At 42.3% G+C, this 18,128-nt stretch overlaps 1 protein-coding gene across 1 annotated transcript in view; it reads right to left on the bottom strand.

Moving 5' to 3' along the window:
* LOC310834650 (uncharacterized protein) overlaps nucleotides 1-18,128 on the bottom strand; it is a 168,484-nt gene that overhangs the window by 1,131 nt on the left and 149,225 nt on the right. The window contains exon 21 of the transcript XR_014559330.1: nucleotides 3,628-3,786. The gene's annotated coding sequence lies outside the window, so the exon portion shown is untranslated. The remainder of the gene's footprint in view (nucleotides 1-3,627; nucleotides 3,787-18,128) is intronic.

The raw sequence follows: 18,128 nt of genomic DNA, 5'->3' as shown, positions 1-18,128 counted from the left end.
CTTGTTTCAGGGGCTGTTGCTCTTTAGACATGATGAGTGGACTAAATGTGGATTAGGCAGTCTGCTGGAAAACCTATACTAGGTGCTTTCACTTATTACAGTTAAATTTCAACTACATAGCAATTTAATCTTTGCAACAGGAAGCCCTTTTTTCAAAAAGCTTGGTGCCTGGGGGCATCTTCCTGCTTGCTTCCTGTTTCTCAGACTGTCTTCCCTTTCCCTCAGAATCTGCAAATTCCATTTTCTGTATGTGTCCAGAACAAATCCACACCATAAAGAAACAAGCTCTGAAGTTTACAACAAAAACATGATGCTAGGGCATCATCACCTCTGGACACAGAAGGAACCACTTGAATCCAGGAAAAACTTGGGCACCTGCTTGTAAATCACAGGCCAAGCCACATAATTGTCCATTTAAAATCTACAGCCCAAAATTTGGCCCAGATTGACTCTCATTATGATTTATAGCAAAGGGTATCCAAAATCTACTGTTTGTTTGTAGAACTCAAAATGAACAAGCTCCAGCCAGGGTGCAAAATAATGACTAGAGGAAGCAGAGCCAGCTACAAAATGATGACTTGCAAGATCATCCTCCATGGAAAGTAACCAGTGCAACACCAACTTTTTAAAAAGGGGATTCAGGAGTAAGGTTTGGAAATGGTATAGGTGCGATTTATTCAGAACAAAAGGCAAAATTAATAGTGAACAATGTAGTTACAGAAGAAGTTAAGATAGAGAAAGGGACACGACAAGGCTGCCCAATTTCCCCTCTGCTTTTTATTTCAGTCCTGGAGGTCTTGCTGAACATGATTAGAAGGGACCAACAGATTCAGGGTATACAGGTCGGAGTTAAACATTACAAACTTAAAGCCTATGCAGATGACCTAGTATTGACATTACAAGAGCCAATCCCTAGTACTAAAAGAGCTCTGGAAATAATACAAGAATTTGGTCAGGTGGCAGGTTTCAAACTGAACAAATCAAAAACTATGGTTCTAGAGAAGAATCTAACGCCGACCGAGAAGGAAAGGTTTCAGGGAGAAACAGGTTTAACATTGGTGAAAAAAGTTAAATACCTAGGGGTGAATATGACTTCTAAGAATGTTAATTTATTTAAAGATAACTATGAGAAATGCTGGTCAGAAGTGAAAAAAGATCTTGAAATTTGGACAAATTTGAAGCTTTCCTTACTGGGCAGAATTGCGGTTATTAAAATGAATGTATTGCCAAGAATGTTGTTTTTGTTTCAGACGTTACAAATTATTGACAAGTTGGACTGTTTCAAGAAGTGGCAAAAAGAAATTTCTAGATTTGTCTGGCAGGGCAAAAAGCCCAGAATAAAATATAAAATTCTTACTGATGCAAAGAATAGAGGGGGGTTTGCCCTGCCGGACTTTAAGTTATATTATGAAGCAGCAGCTTTTTGCTGGTTGAAGGAATGGCTACTTCTTGAGAATACAGATATTCTTGACTTGGAAGGGTATGATAATGTTTTCGGATGGCATGCATATTTGTGGTATGGTAAGGATAAAGCACATAAGGCGTTTAAAAACCATATTGTCAGGAAAGCATTGTTTAATGTCTGGGTCAGATATAAAAACTTTTTGGAGAACAAAACCCCAAGGTGGCTCTCACCTATGGAAGCAAAGGCCTTGAAAAAATCTAATATGGGATCGAATTGGCCAAAATACTGGGAAATTTTGGAGCAGAAGGGGGACAAATTGAAATTGCAGAGTTATGAGAAAATTAAAGACAAGGTGCAGGATTGGTTACACTATTTTCAAGTAAGAGAGGCCTATAATTTGGACAGGAAAAATGGCTTCCAGGTGGAAAAATCAAAGTTGGAAACAGAATTGCTAGAACCCAGTGTTAAGATATTGTCGAGAATGTATAATCTGCTGTTGAAATGGAATACTGAGGATGAAACGGTCAAATCTGCTATGATAAAATGGGCACAAGATATTGGTCATAACATTATGTTTGCTGACTGGGAACGGTTGTGGACCACCGGTATGTAATTTACGGCATGTAATGCCTTAAGAGAAAATATTATGAAAATGATTTACAGGTGGTACATGACCCCAGTCAAGCTTGCAAAAATCTACCACTTGCCCGATAATAAATGTTGGAAATGTAAAGAAACTGAAGGAACATCCTTTGGTGGACGTGCCCAAGGATTAAGGCGTACTGGGAAATGATAAATAATGAACTGAAAAAGGCCTTTCTCCTGGGTATGGTCAGCCAATTGGTGTTAAAGAAGGACAGAACATTTTTTATGTATGCTACAGCAGCAGCAAGAATACTCATCGCAAAGCACTGGAAGACGCAAGATTTACCCACCTTGGAAGAATGGCAGATGCAAGTAATAGAATATATGGAACTGGCAGAAATGACCGGCAGAATCCCGAGATCAAGGAGAAGAGCAGGTGGAAGAGGACTGGAAGAAGTTTAAAGTCTATCTACAAAAACATTGTAAAATTTATGAATGCTGAGGGCATTAAAAATGAAATGAAGGGGTTCTAGTGATTAAGATAAATAAGAGTATAAAGGGAGGGATAAAGGATGAAAAGGAATAATGAATGATCTTGCTGAACTAATTTCTAAAGTGGAATACAAGAAAGGAAGGCGGGTGGAAGTAAGGAAAATAAGGTCTTGAAGGTTATTAATTTGAAAGAGAGTTTTTTTATGCTAAATTTTCTTTTTTATGTTTTTCCTTTTTTCTGTTTTTTTGTTTGTATTTCTGATGTTTGTTGTTTGTTGTTTTTGTGATTTTTGTTGATTTTTGTTGGTTGTTAACTTTTTGTAAAACCTAATAAAATATTATTATAAAAAAAAAATTAAAAAGGGGATTCAGGGGGACTCCTGGAAATTACAAGCTGGTTAGCATGTCTGTCCCAGAAAAAAATGGTGAAAAGCATTGTCAGGATAAAATAACTAAGCATATAGAAGAACAAACCAGCATGCCTACTGCAAGGGCAAGTTCAGTTTCACAAACCTATTACAGTTCTTGGAGAGTGTCAATAAGAAAGTAGATAAAGGTGATCTGGACTTTCAAGAAGCTTGAAGTAAAGGTAAAGGGACCCCTGACCATTAGGTCCAGTCATGACCAACTCTGGGGTTGTGGCGCTCATCTTGCTTTATTGGCCGAGGGAGCCGGCGTACAGCTTCCAGGTCATGTGGCCAGAGCAGCGCACAAAAACGCCGTTTACCTTCCCGCCGGAGCGGTACCTATTTATCTACTTGCACTTTGATGTGCTTTCGAACTGCTAGGTTAGCAGGAGCAGAGACCAAGCAATGGGAGCTCACCCCGTCGCAGGGATTTGAACTGCCAACCTTCTGATTGGCAAGTCCTAGGCTCTGTGGCCACCCACAGAGGAATGATAGTACTCCATAAATGCATGATGCAAGGCATGGAGAAAGTAGACAGAGAAAAGTTTTTCTTCTTCTCTCATAAGACTGGAACTCATGGCTGGCCAGTGAAGTTCATATACTGTGCAGTAACATGTACAAAAGTGTTTTACACGGAGTAATATGCACAAGGTGGACTTCTTAATTTCCAAATTGCAAAGAGGGAAATGGCAGAAAGTTGCTAGTTCACATAATACAAAGCAAAAACATGTCACTCACGCTGACAGCGCATGTTGCAGACATTACGTGATGCTATGGTCCCATCACTGCAAAAGTATTGATTGTCAATCCTGAACAGCCCATAGTATCGGCGCATGCCCATGGCAATCACTGGGGGGTTAGTGCTAAAACCGCCTCCAGCACTGAGCAGACAAATCCCTGGCAGGGGAAAGATAATACATACATGGGTATTAGAAAGCTGGTGAAAAAAACATACAGTACCTTTTTAAGAAGAAAATTTGCACAGATTGCACACCAGAAAATGGCGTAGTGCAAGCATTGTGGTTAAGAGATTTGAATCATGGTCTTGAATACACTGGATTCCAGGGCTTTGGCCAAGGCCCAAGCCAAATCCGGTCTTTTCAAAGGCATCCTGGCAGTCAAGTCAGGTAAGGCATCCACAGATGACGGCAGGTCAGCTTGGATGGCCCAGATCAATCTGGGGCTGTCAGGTGTTGGGGCATCATGCAGGAAGGGAGAGGCAGATAATGCACAGGAAGGACTATGAAAACCCTAAAGCACCATATGAACAATATTCAAATCGCTAACTTGGTTTTCCATTCCATTCCACCAAACTTCAATTATGTCAACACTTTTTTATTAACTATTTTCAGTTTTGACATTCTTTATTTTGATTATAATTTTTGCAGTCTTCATTTTTTTCAGAGCAGAAAACACTACATGTAAACATTTCACAGTATCAGTACCATCAGTACCACTTTGTTTATTATTTCTCATTATTAATTTATTTTAAATTTATATACCATCAAGGTGGTTTATAATAAGATTAATCAAGAATACACAAACAATAGTAAAATATATCCAGCAGTGTTAACAGTTAGTACAAAATGTAACTCAAAGGTTGCCTAAGCAAATTATTGACATCAGTGGCAAGGGAACTAGTCAGTGAGCATGTCAGTTTTCAGCATGTACCATGACTGTGTGCCTTCTCCAAAGAGTGGGGGCCGCACTTGGAAAGACCCTGGTTGCCAATAGGATGAGCTTCTTTAGGCAGCAGGGCAAGCAAGAAGGCAGCATTTTTATGGGGATGCTAGCATTTCTCTTTTCCTTAAGAGGTCATACAAGAAGGTTTCAGATTGTAAGATTCAAAAGCAAATTTTGAAAATGAGAACACTGGAAAGAGCAGCTGAAAAATATCAGAACACACCCTGCAAGCCTGCTGCCCTCCAGATGTTGTTGGGCTACAACTCCTATCATCTATGTCAACCATATGTCAGAAGTGCTCTGATGGTGTTTCCTGCTTGGCAGGGGGTTCGACTCGATGGCCCTTGTGGTCTCTTCCAATTCTATGATTCTATGATTCTATGTTCACTGGTAACACAGGATGTGACCAATGGGAATTGAAATCCAGCAACACCTGGAAGGCACCCTATTGCAAGCATAAATCCATACAAAGAAATTCAATGAAGCTGTGCACTCAGCAAACAAAACTCACAGTCATTCAGGGTGTAGCCTCCGAATCCATCTAGCCCATATCGTCTCAAAATGCCTGCTAGCTCACAGCGCTCAAACAAACGGGCCTCATTTGCCACAGCGAGGAGGCTGAGTATGGAAAGGATCAGAACTTTCATGGCTGGAGAGTGATGTGACAATATGCCCCAAGAACCAGCCTTTTTATTATCTGGGGACTTGGGCTGAAAATGAGGGTGTCTGTTTTTGGAATTCTTATTTCATTAAGATAGATTTATTGTTTGGCAGTCAGCTGAATTTACAACCAGAACAGGGAAATAAGAGACAAAGCAACAAGTGTGGGTTGAACCACAGTGCAGGAAGCTAAACAAAACATTGTTTTGGGAGGGCCAACTTCTGCCAGGGCAAGGGGAATGAATGATGTCATTGCCCTTTGCCTCAGCCTCAGCTGGCTAAGGTCAGCTTGGCGGCCCTGGGTCCCCACAACTTTGGTTGTATTGGGCAGCTTAGCCTCAAAGATGTTCTGAATGAAAGGGTAAAGTACTGGTGCAGTCAGATTCTGTCTGGGGGCTTCTTGTTTGGGGTTCACTGGCCTGATCCAGCAAGCTCTGCTTATCTTCTGTATTTAGCCCAGACATTTCACGTCCTTAGCAGTTGGCCTCTGTAACACTCATTAGTAAATGGTGCCTAATGGTGCTCACCGGATCCCTCCCCTCAAATTAGTCAACATTCTGCATCTTCCCACCACAAAAGACAGGCAATCCTGTTTAGATCCTGCAGATCCCACCCACAACTATCTCTGCCTTATCATTCTAAAATGCTTGCAAAATGCATGTTTGGGTTTTATAACAAACTCAAATCATTCCCTCCCAAGTGCAAAACTAAAATTTGGGCTGACTGTTAAAATTTGCCATATAGGAATACAGTTGGGGATGTAAGAAGCCATCATTTTCTTGTCCATCCCATATTCATCCAGGATAGTGCTGTTTCTAGTCTGCTGCAGTTTGCCTTCTGCAAAGAACATTGTTTGTCTCACTGCCCACTAATTCCAAACATATTATGTCATTAAATATTCCAAACATATTATGTCATTACATCATGCTACACCTTTCATTTCAATGGAAGGAAACATCAGGAACATGTGGGGGGCACTGTATCATAAAAATACAGTGAACATCTATCATATTCGCCTACCAAATTCCTGTTCGAGGTTGAGAAAGAACACATAAGCTGATGTAATTTTGGGTACTGTTTCCAAATTCATCAGTCTTCTCAGCCATTCCTAAAGGAGATGATGCCATGTAATCAGGCTTTTATACCCTAATTAAACTCATGGGCAGGAGGAGGAGAGAAAGAGATACACACAGGTTGCCTATGCATCCCCATGCCCTTTCTGCCAGAACAATGCCCCTTCTGGGTAGTCCTGATCCAACCTGGGCTGATCCAGGATTGCACCAACCTGATCCAGCTAAATTCTGGGTCGACTTAAATTGCATGGCCAACATCCCATGGCCAAGACCCTATCAAAGTAAAACCAACCTTCAAATGAGACAGAGCCCTCATGTCCCAAGGAAGAAGGTGGGGAGGATGCTTTGCCAGAGGTTGGATGGTGTTAGACCTTCCCTGTCCTTTCTTGGGTCCCATAGTAGAGTTGAGTTGGCATTCATCTGTCTCAAGAAACAATGGAGGAGTGTACCTTTGAGGGTGAAGGCAAACAATAATAAACTAGGCCTAAGAGAACAACATAAAGGTAAAGGGACCCCTGACCATAGGTCCAGTCGTGACCGACTCTGGGGTTGCAGTGCTCAGCTCGCTTTATTAGCTGAGGGAGCTGGTGTACAGCTTCCGAGTCAGCATGACTAAGCCGCTTCTGGCACGGAAACGCTGTTTACCTTCCCACCGGTACTTGCACTTTGACATGTTTTCGAACTTGCCCAAGCAAAGCAGCAACCATGCCTCAATACAACTAAGCACTGGACACCCGTGGAGGTAAAATGCCCTGGTCAAATACCATTCCTCAACCACAACCACCAAAGCAAGCTCCAACAAGTTGTGAGGATATCTCCTAAGTAAAGATCTGAAACAAATCCCAAACAAACATAAGGGGATTATCCAAAAGGTCAGGAAAATTGCTAAGGAAGCCTGATGAAGAGGATACTAGACAGGTGGGGGGGGGAGACCATATATTATGATTGGCTATGAATCTACAAGCACATTTTGTTCAGCAAAATTAAGACCATGCAATGCGAGAGGTCTGAATCTTCCAGTGAAACAAAAGGAATGGTTGAAATATAGAAATAGCACTGAAGAATTGCAAAGGAGCAACTGTTAAATTCACAATGCTATCATTAAAATTATGCCAGTAGTTCATTTTCCCATAAAGTCACAAAACAAACTCTGAGAAGTCCTCATAACGAAGAGTGATTAATTGTGAAGAATTCTATGTGACTTATAGGGACACTTTGAAACCATCAGCAATAATGCAATGATTCAATGTGAGCTGTGTGAACCAACCACAAGATTCAGTTCAGACCCTGAATCAGCCCTTTAGAAAGCAGCATCCAAGACACTTGTACACTGCCTGGTTCACTTCATTCACTACTGTGACATTTTAACATAACTATAACTTTCCCCCCTTGATAGTAGTGGATGAAATTTGCAGGCAGAATAAGCCTCCATTGCAAATTACAAGCTAATAGATTCAGAGACTTCTGCACAGGACACCCTTAAAGTTTATTGTATTTTTTTTTCTTAAGGGAACCTCTATAACTTTTTGTTTTGTGAATCTGAGGGTATCCTTCCAAATATCAGAATGATAGCTAAAGTGGTTTTCCTGCTAGGGTGGCCTTTACAGTTTTCAGGTTCACTTCATTTCCCCACCTCCATTATTTGGAAATTTAAAAATGTCTATAACAACTTTATGCTTTTGAATTATGGTGCTGGAGGAGACTCTTGAGAGTCCAATGGACTGCAAGAAGATCAAACCTCTCCATTCTGAAGGAAATCAGCCCTGAGTGCTCACTGGAAGGACAGATCATGAAGCTGAGGCTCCAGTACTTTGGCCACCTCATGAGAAGAGAAGACTCCCTGGAAAAGACCAGGGTTGGGAAAGATGGAGGGCACAAGGAGAAGGGGGCGACAGAGGATGAGATGGTTGGATAGTGTTTTCGAGGTTACCAGCATGAGTTTGACCAAACTGTGGGAGGCAGTGGAGGACAGAGGTGCCTGGCGTTCTCTGGTCCATGAGGTCACGAAGAGTCGGACACGACTAAACAACAACAACAACAATAACAACATTTCCCTTTTGACAGAAGTAGATGAAATATGCTCCTCCAGAATAGGTAAAGCTTTGTCAAATTACACTTTCTAGGTGAAATCAGGTTCAGCTGCTGCTATTTACATTTCAAAAATAATGCATGTTAAATGTTGGTAGAACAATCCTATGGTGGGCAGAAAGAGGAATCGGTGGCATAAACAGGCCTGCATCAGCCAGGGAGGACTTGGGTACGCCAACTTTCAGGCTTACATATATTCCCACCCTTGGATCCTACAGGTACAAAGCCTCTCTCATCGCACTCTGAACATGCTTTTCATCCCACCCAGCAAAGTGCCAACAGATAAGGACAGATGGATATGGAAACTTCTGCTCTAGGACTGATGTATTTTGTATGTTTGGGGCATGTTGCGGGGAACATCTCCCAACACACCTCTTCCCCATGGATGACAGAGGAAGAAGTCCTACAGAAGTTTCCACAACCACAATGATGCATGTGGGGGTGGGTGTCCTCTGGTGGGCCTCCCTCTCCACTGCAGCAGATGAATCTATGGCCCTTTAGCTGTTGTTAGACTACAACTCCCATTGCCGTCTGCAAGCATTGTAAAAGGTTACGGAGTGTGGGAGTTGTAATCCAACAATTACTCCCCATGGTTTAGCCCTCAGGAAGGAAAGTCTGCAATGCCCTGTGGCCTTAGGACACATTTGCAGCAGGGAACTTCCCAGAATCACCTTGTAGTAAGAGTGCTTTGAGTTAAAAGATGCACATGGCAAAATATGAATGGGTTCTTTCTTTGATGCAACATCAATAAGTCAGTCTCTAATAGCCTGAACAGTCTGTATGCAGAAGAGCTGATATTTCCTGATTTATTCGATTCTCAGAATGAAGGAAGGCCAAGCAAGTTCATTGTGTAGAGAGCCACATCATGAAGGTTCCTGTCCTTTGCCTGCTTACAATGCTGGAGTGGTTATAAAATTCCTAGTCTCTCCCCAATGGCAATTTGGGCCCTCCTCCAAAGAGAGCTACTCTAAAGAAAGCACAAACAAAAATTACTCAATTTTACATGAATAAGGAAAATGAGGCAGCGGCTAAGAAACAGCAGGAGCCAGATACTATTATTGACCTTATAGGGCCTCTCAGCAGCTATGGTGAAGAGCAGAACAATCAGAAAGAGGTTTTGGGCCCAGCCAGCTCAACTCCTGAGTCATCTCTTGCATTGAGCACAAGTAACTCAAGTAACTAATCCAGGCTAAACAAGTGGAGGAACTAATGTTAAAGCAAATTTCATCAGGAGCAAGTATAAAAGAGTCCTACTTCCAACTTTCTGAAACAAATGAGGAGGGATTATCAGTCACTGGGTGGCTTGTACTACTAACATTGAACATTGAACACATAAAATCATTTTTGGCTGACTATAATAAAATTCTTACCATCTTGATAGGTACTTGTAGCAATACAAAAAACCAACAGGCTACTATTCTAAGCACCTATGCACCAACACTGGATGCCGATGAAGACATTAAAGAATTTTTTTACTCTCAGTTGGATACCATCCTATCAGAGACACCTGAGGATAAAATTACCCTCCTGGGTGATTTTAATGCAAGAGTTGAATGAGATTTCGATTGTGACCTGCAACTATTGGGAAAGAAGGAACTGGCAACAGCAACCAGAACAGAATCTTACTTTTTACTATATGTGCAGTGCACAACTTTGTTATTACCAACACACACTTTCAACAAAAAAATTTAAAACATCATGGAGGGATCCTCGGTCAAACCACTGGCACCTCTTAGACTATGTCCGAGCAGAAGATAGCTGTGATGTACTCCTTACAAGTGACAATGACTGCTGGACCAATTAATATGCTCCATGATGGCTATCAAGATTATACCTCAACACAGGCTTCAAGGCACAAAATGAACACTCAATATCCTATTAAGTGGGGACTGCTACCAAATGACTCTTAAGTTCCCTGATAACATCAAGGAACACTGGACCAAGCTAAAAACATCCATTATTACAGCCTGTGAACAAACTATTGGATACCAAACCAAGAAACACCAGGACTAGTTTTATGAGAAAGACAGTGAGATTGAATGCATCATTGACAAGAAAAGGAAGGCCTTTCAGATATCACAGATTGAAATAATAATAATAATAATAATAATAATAATAATAATAATAATGATTTATTTATAGACCGCCCATCTGGTTAGGTTTCCCCAGCCACTCTGTGTGGCTTCCAACAAAAGATTAAAATAAAATAATAACTGCACCACTAAGGAAAAAACCTATGCTGAGGTTCAAAGAAGAACCAGAGAACAAAAGAACACCTAGTGGATAAAAAAAGCTCAAGAGACCAGCACTCAGGATGCACAGAGTTTCTTTAAAGCCACAAGAATCATCTATGGGCCAATAAATCATGGCATATGCCCCCTACGCTCAACAGATGGTACCACACTTCTAAAAGATAAAAAAGCTATTGCATTGTGCTGGAAGAAACATTACCAGCATCTCCTTAAGCGCAACTCCCCAGTAGCTGCTGAGATCGTCTCACAAATCCCGCAAAACAAATTAGAGATGAGCTTGCAGTGTCTCCAAATCTTGGAGAGTTGTGTACAGCTATTAACCAAATGAAAAACAACAAAGCCAGTGAACTTGATGGGATACCTGTTGAAGTCTTCAAAGTGGGTGGAATTGAACTTACACAACAACTTCACAAGCTCATTGAAAACATATGGGAGATTGAGGAGATCCCAGCAGACTTTAGGGTTGCCAAAATTATCATGATCATGAAAAAGGTGACAAAACGGATTGCAGAAACTATTGAGGCATCTCTTTATTAGCTGCGGCTGGCAAAATTCTTGCAAGGATCTTAGCAAACTGTCTCTTAACAATATCCGAGGTGACGAGCACCGGCTGTGCCAGCCACTGGCGACACCCAGAAGCAGAGAAGGGGGGCATGGATGCTGCAGCCACAGCAGCGGCAGAGGGAACCAGCAGCGGGGAGCAACAGCAACATCCTTTGCCTGCGCGGCATGGCCTTCCCTCGCTCAGTGACGGCCGCAGCAGGACATCTGGAAGTGGAGAAGCACTGTTCTGCAGCGGCAGGTGCCAAGCGAGGGAAGGCCGTGCCACAGCAGCAACCACCCGCTTCTTCAGTGACACCTGCAGCCTTGCAATGGCAAACAGCTCGCCCCCAGAAGTGACTGCCATGGCATCCCCTCACAGGGCACAAGACGGCGTGGGCAGGCTGTTGGTGTTCATCACTGCAGTAAGAGTTCTTCAGTGAGGAGAATACACTCAAGTGGAGGGCGCTGCTTGTGCTCTGAAGAAGGTGAGGAAGGGGCACTGGATGTTTGTGGGGAAGAGATCCAGAAAGGTTGGCCTGGGGGGGGGGCGGGGAGAGAAGCCGACTGGCTCCTCAGAGAGATAACTTTTGCCTTCCTTTCCTCCCCCCCCCCACTTGAACTCCCCCTTCACACACCTCACACGCTTGTCCCTCCAATGGCAATGGGTAGATCACTGCCAGTTTTTTATACTGGGTAGTAGATTGCAGCCAAGAAGTTCAAACCTCTCCATTCTTAAGGAAATCAGCCCTGAGTGCTCACTGGAAGGACAGATTGTGAAGCTGAGGCTCCAAGACTTTGGCCACCTCATGAGAAGAGAAGACTCCCTGGAAAAGACCCTGATGTTGGGAAAGATTGAGGGCACAAGGAGGACAACAGAGGACGAGATGGTTGGATAGTGTTCTTGAAGATACCAGCATGAGTTTGATCAAACTGCGGCAGGCAGTGGAAGACAGGAGTGCCTGGCGTGCTCTGGTCCATGGGGTCACAAAGAGTCGGACACGACTAAATGACTAAACAACAACAACAACAGATTGCACCCTGGTCTATTGCTTTCATTTTATGGATCAATGGTCTCGCTAGATAGTAAAATTCATGTCAAATTGCTGTTTTAGGGTTGTTTTTAAAAGTCTGGAATGGATTGATCCATTATGCATGACTTTCTATAGGAAAGCACACCTTGGTTTTGGAACGCTTTGGTTTTGGAACGGACTTCCTGAACAGATTAAGTTGGAGAACCAAGGTACCACTGATTGAAACAGATGGAAAGCTCTTTAATTTGAGTAGGCTGAAAGCAAAGAATATCTTCCATAACTTTCATTATAGAGCTTCAGTATGCTGATGACAATGTAGTCATCATCATACTGATGACTCAGAGGATGACTTCTAAACCATCCTAAATATATTTGCAGAAGCTTACGGAAAGCTTGGGCTATCACTCAACATCCAAAAAACCAAAGTGCTGCATCAACAAGCACAAAACAACCCCCCTGAAGCACCACAAATCAATCACTTCTCCTACCTAGGCAGTTATCTTTCCACAAGGGTCAACATGAGTGCGACTTTCTCCTGATTGAAGTGCAGAGTGTTTGGGGACCAGGACATTCGCAGGGAAACCAAAATGCTTGTTTACAAAGCTATTGTACTACCAACCTTACTATATGCTTGTGAAACATGGACCACTTATAAACGCCATCTCCAACTCCTCGAAAGATTCCATCAACGGTGTCTCTGAAAAATTTTACACATCACTTGAGAAGACAGGCGAACCAATGCCAGTGTACTGGAAGAAACAAAGATCACCAGTGCTGAAGCAATGATTCTTCAACATCAACTTGGTTGGACTGGTCATGGATGCCTGATTATCATCTTCCAAAAGAACTACTCTATTCCAAATTTTAAAATGGAAAGCGTAATGCTGGTGGTCAAAAAAAGAGGTTTAAAGACCCTCTCAAGGCAAATCTTTAAAAATCCAGCATAAACACCAACAATTGGGAAACACTGGTCTGCGAGTGATCTAGCTGGAGAACAGCCTTTACCAAAGGTGTTATGGGCTTTGAATACACTGGAGCTCAGGACGAAAGGAAGAAATGTTCTAAGAGAAAGGTATGTTTGGCAAACTCCCGTTTGATCAACTCCCGTCCAGAAAACTAGGTCCCCACTGTGGAAGGATGTGTGGATCCAGAATTATTTGACCTGGAGGTGATCTTGTGTGTACTTTAGATCTTGTGTCTATTTTAGAGTCTGATTCCAAACCATATAGCATATAAACACCCCACAAAATCTCTTATTCCAGACAGTGAAAACTGAGCTGGAAAAAGAACATGACATAACAAACATTGTGTGGTATGCACAAATGATTCCAGTTATCAAGAAAAACATGGAAATACGTATTTGTGTCACCAAAGCTTTTAAGCATCCACACAGTTAATTTTGTTACATTTATTTACGGGGGGGGGGGGGGACCTGCAAAGTGGGGTCTGGAACAGACACCCTTGGATGTGTCAGCTCCATTCACAGTAGCCAAACACTGGAAGGATATGAAGGGAGGGACAGTCGATCACTGGCATCACAAAGTTTCATTTGTTGCCTTCCTTAGTTGAAGGGTTGACCTAAAGGAACCTCAGCAAAGTATGAGTCCAAGGACAAGGCAAAAGAAAGAACCAATAATATGGTGAGGAAGAGAAGGGTCTAGACTGGAGGTAGAGCATTAAGCAATGAAGGATGCTGGCCAGAAGCCAGAGCAGCTGGTGGAAGCGATTCTAACTAGGCAATGAAAGAAAAAGGAGGGCTTTGCCGAAACAATGAGTGGCAAAGGGGGAGAACAAGGGGAGAAAAAGGGAGCAGAACATATTCTGGAATTCTCTGCAGTTGGAAGGGCTAACATGGCACATCACCGGGTGTCCCATAAAGCTAGGGAGTTTAGTTTAGTGGATTCCATCTAGGAGAGGAAGAGGAAAGAAAGATGCATGGCTGCAACTGCATACAGCCCCTACCTCGGTGCTTGCCTAGCCCTGCCCTGTTTGCTGTCATTTGAAGACATGCAGAACTATCCCAGAGTCTTGGGTCATCAGAGCCATTGTTTGTGCCCATTGGGCTGATTCTCTCCCCAGCAGAGTTGGCTGCCTCCATGAGGCAACAACAAAACCTTGGCTGAACAATCCTTGTTCCGGGATTCTTCCTCTTAACCCAAGAGTGCCCAAAGCTGCTATCCCCAAGGCTTAAGGTCCCTCTGTTCAGACATACAAGCACTACATGCCAGGCCTTCTCTCCCCACCGCTTCTCCTTTCTGTAGAACCATTCTGCCCTTAAGCTCTCTCCCTTCTTCCCTCTCAAGAGAATTTATTTCCATCCTTCAATCGGGGAATTATCAATCCATAGTTAATGTCTCAAAGAGAAATTCAGCAGACAAAGCAGGGATGAGGAACCTGTAGTGCCCTCCAGATGTGGTTGGACTCTGACTCCCATCAGCCCCAGTGATTCTGCATTCAGGTTGCAGTCCACCAATATCCAGAGGTCCTCAGGTTTCCCGTCCCTGCCTTAAAGGTCTCCATGGTTTGCAGGTTCCCCATCCTCAGGCTCAAGCCTCTCTGGAAGCTCTGTCCTCTGATCCTCCCATTGCCCACTCTCCATCTATTAATTGTAGTTAAAAGATGAGGATTGTTACACCTGATGGCTCCTGGGTTTAGTATTTTACCAAAAACAAGTATTGTACAAGAGAGGTAAGAAGTTGTACACATTACATCACAATCTGTCATGGGGAAAACTGCTGCACTTTGTACCCGTGAAAGAGGCTAGCATAAGACATTGCACTTTCTCAGGCAAAGTACATGCACCCAAGACTGAAAATTCCAGATCTACCCACTTTGGAAGAATGGCAGATGAAGGTGATGGACTATATGGAATTGGCGGAAATGACCGGCAGGATTCGAGACCAGGGAGAAGAGTCAGTGGAGGAAGATTGGAAGAAATTTAAAGACTATTTACAGAGATATTGTAAAATTAAGGAATTTTAGAATAATGTTGGGTTGGAATTAAGTGGTTTCTAGCTGTGATGGGTTAAAGGAATATGAAAAAATGGGTTTATATAAGTAAAAATCTAAGATTGTAATAATTTAAGAATAAGATCTGGCTAGCAAAAAGAGGGAAAGAAATTGTTGAATTAATAATTTGATTTGGAATACAAAAAAGGGTGGTACGAGGAGGTCCGAGAAACAAGTAAATGAAAAATAAGGAGATGAAAAGATTGATTATTTTTAACAAGTTTTGTTGGATATTTTTTCTTTTTTCTGTTTTCTTTTTTTATTTCTTGTAATGTAAAATTCTTAATAAAAATTATTATAAAAAAGACTGAAAATTCCAAATTCTTCTCCCCTACAACTAAACAACAACCACCCCAGTTTATAAAGTGCCACCATTTGCTGCTGTTGCATGACACTCCAGATCATCTCCCTGAGCCAACTGCCTCACTCTGTTTAATCGCAGGGCCAGCCAGGATGTGTCAATATGGACAGAAATCCTCATTCTATGTAACACAGTGGTCTTTGAGGAGGTTTTCCTTTGATTTCATTTCTTCAGCAGCTGGGAATGAAACCTGAGCTGGAAACCCAGGACAAGGGGAAGTGTGGTTTCTTATCCTTTTCCTCCACTGAAAATCAGCTCTCTCAACTGCTTTGACTCCCTCCAAGGAAATACATATCTTTACTGAGCAAAATAAAAATGGCAAATGTGTTACACATAGGTATGGATGAATCTGTCAGTTTTGCTTTCTCCCTATTTCTGTTGTTTTTTTTCCAATCTGAAGTTCAGTTCTCCATGTTTCTGTATAGGTTTGTTTGTTTGTTAAAGTCCATGTGGAAATACCTCAGCATTTTAATGCAAAGTTCTCTTAATATAAAATTGTATGCAATTTTGCCTAATGTACACATTTTTGCAAAGCAATATCCCCAATATAATGTATTTTATATATTATGTGCATGAATATATGCATTTTGTAAACACTTTACTCTAGCGTAAATTTTGAAGGGTGGCTGTGTTTCAGTGTGTGTATTGTTTTAGAAAGTAAAACTTTGGTAGGTTCACCTTTAAATGTGAATGGAATTGGTTTTTTCTCTCATCCCTCACTATGCATCAACTCATAAGAAAGCCTTCTGGATTTTGGAATGCTAACTATGAAATGCTCTCCTCATGGACTTCCCAATGCAGATCCAGATGCTGCTGACTTTGATGGCTAAAAACATATGCCTTGACCAAAGCTTTTGGCTAACTGGAGATGGGAGTTGAGTGCCCTGCCCTCACTGATGTGATGATTTTTTGTCAATTTGCTGTATTTTGATGTTTTTCTGATTGATTTTAATGTCATTTTGGTTTGGCAATATTATATTGTCTATGCTGTTTTATTGTAACATGCATCAGTCTGTAGTCAATGTAGCTTGTGGGATCAAATCAACCCCGGGGTAATGGCACCTGAAAGGAACTTGAGCAGCAGCTCCAGCCAATTAGGACATGGCTGAGTGGAGATCCCCACCCTATATGCTGGCACACTCTTGGGAGCGAGATTATTTTGTGCAGAACAGTCAGGGCATATAGTGCCCTTCATCTTTGCACAACCTTGCCTTTTCTTGCGGGACAAGCTCCACCTGTCAACATACAGCATACCTGTTAAAGAGGCTAGGACCTGTGTCATAAACAGATGCTGAAGCTATGCAAGAAACTTGGGGGGATTCATACTTGGCCATGCATTTTAATTTGCTGTCCTAATATAGACTTTAGCAGCTTATTCTACTTTAGGCCTTTTATCTCTTTAACAGTTGCACAAGGCAGAGATGTTTGGCAGGTGTTGGGTTTTCAAGCCCCAGCAGCAGTGTGAGGGACATGACAATTAACACTTGCTACAATCTCCCTCTACAAGGTACAAGGTCCAGTAGGACTAATGCTCAATGGGTTGGCCAGTGTTGGGATTGCCTTACATGACAATCACTTGGGGTTGTTTAGCAGAGAAGCACTGATGCATTTGACTGTGTGAGTTTTGACAGAGTGGATGTGTGTTCTAGGACTCAGTGATTGGAACTTGCCATTTCCAGGGGTTGAGGTGACACTAGCATTTAGCCTATTCCATCAAGAGTCTATTGGGCAGCTCCTCCTTTGCCTTGCAGGGTATAAAGGACTGTGTTGTACTTGCATAGCTGCCACTGTCAAGATGGTGACACCCAGCTTGGCTCTTCTCTTCCTTGGCATCATAGCGGCCAAGAATGATGCCATCATCATGGAGAGATGCAAACTGGCAGCCATCCTGAGGGATGAGGGCATGGAAGGCTTTGCGGGCACCAGAATAGAAGAGTGTGAGTGTCCCTTGTATTGTTCTGTGTGTGCATGGGTGCATGCAGGAATGTAGATTTGTGGGTGAGGAGGGGGCAGAAATTTTGTTGGGTTCACATTATAATGAGAACTCATACTTCACTTGCACTTTCCCCAAACATGTGAACCAAATAGCAGCCAGCCTGAGAAATTCGCACTTCTCCAAATTTTGCATTGCAGTTCTACAACTGACAAATGAGTACAAAATAGCTTATGTTGGGGAAAGTGAGCCTAAAAATGTGTATATACATGAAAATAAATTAGCCAAGGTTGCTTATAAAATGTGCTTATTAGGAGAAATGTGCTCTAAAATGCTGGTGATTCTTCAGGGTTTATTTAAGTGAATGAAGACGTAGAAACCTGGCTTGAGAGCAGTACATGTGAAAAGGATCTAGGAGTCTTGGTTGACCACAAACTTGACATGAGCCAACAGTGTGACGCGGCAGCTAAAAAAGCCAATGCAATTCTGGGCTGCATCAGTAGGAGTATAGCATCTAGATCAAGGGAAGTAATAGTGCCACTGTATTCTGCTCTGGTCAAACCTCACCTGGAGTACTGTGTCCAGTTCTGGGCACCACAGTTCAAG

The sequence above is a fragment of the Podarcis gaigeae genome (assembly GCF_964106915.1).
Source record: "Podarcis gaigeae genome assembly, chromosome: 17".
Taxonomy (NCBI): domain Eukaryota; kingdom Metazoa; phylum Chordata; class Lepidosauria; order Squamata; family Lacertidae; genus Podarcis; species Podarcis gaigeae.
Note: the sequence above shows the minus strand (reverse complement) of the source record. Positions and strands in the feature narration are given on the sequence as shown.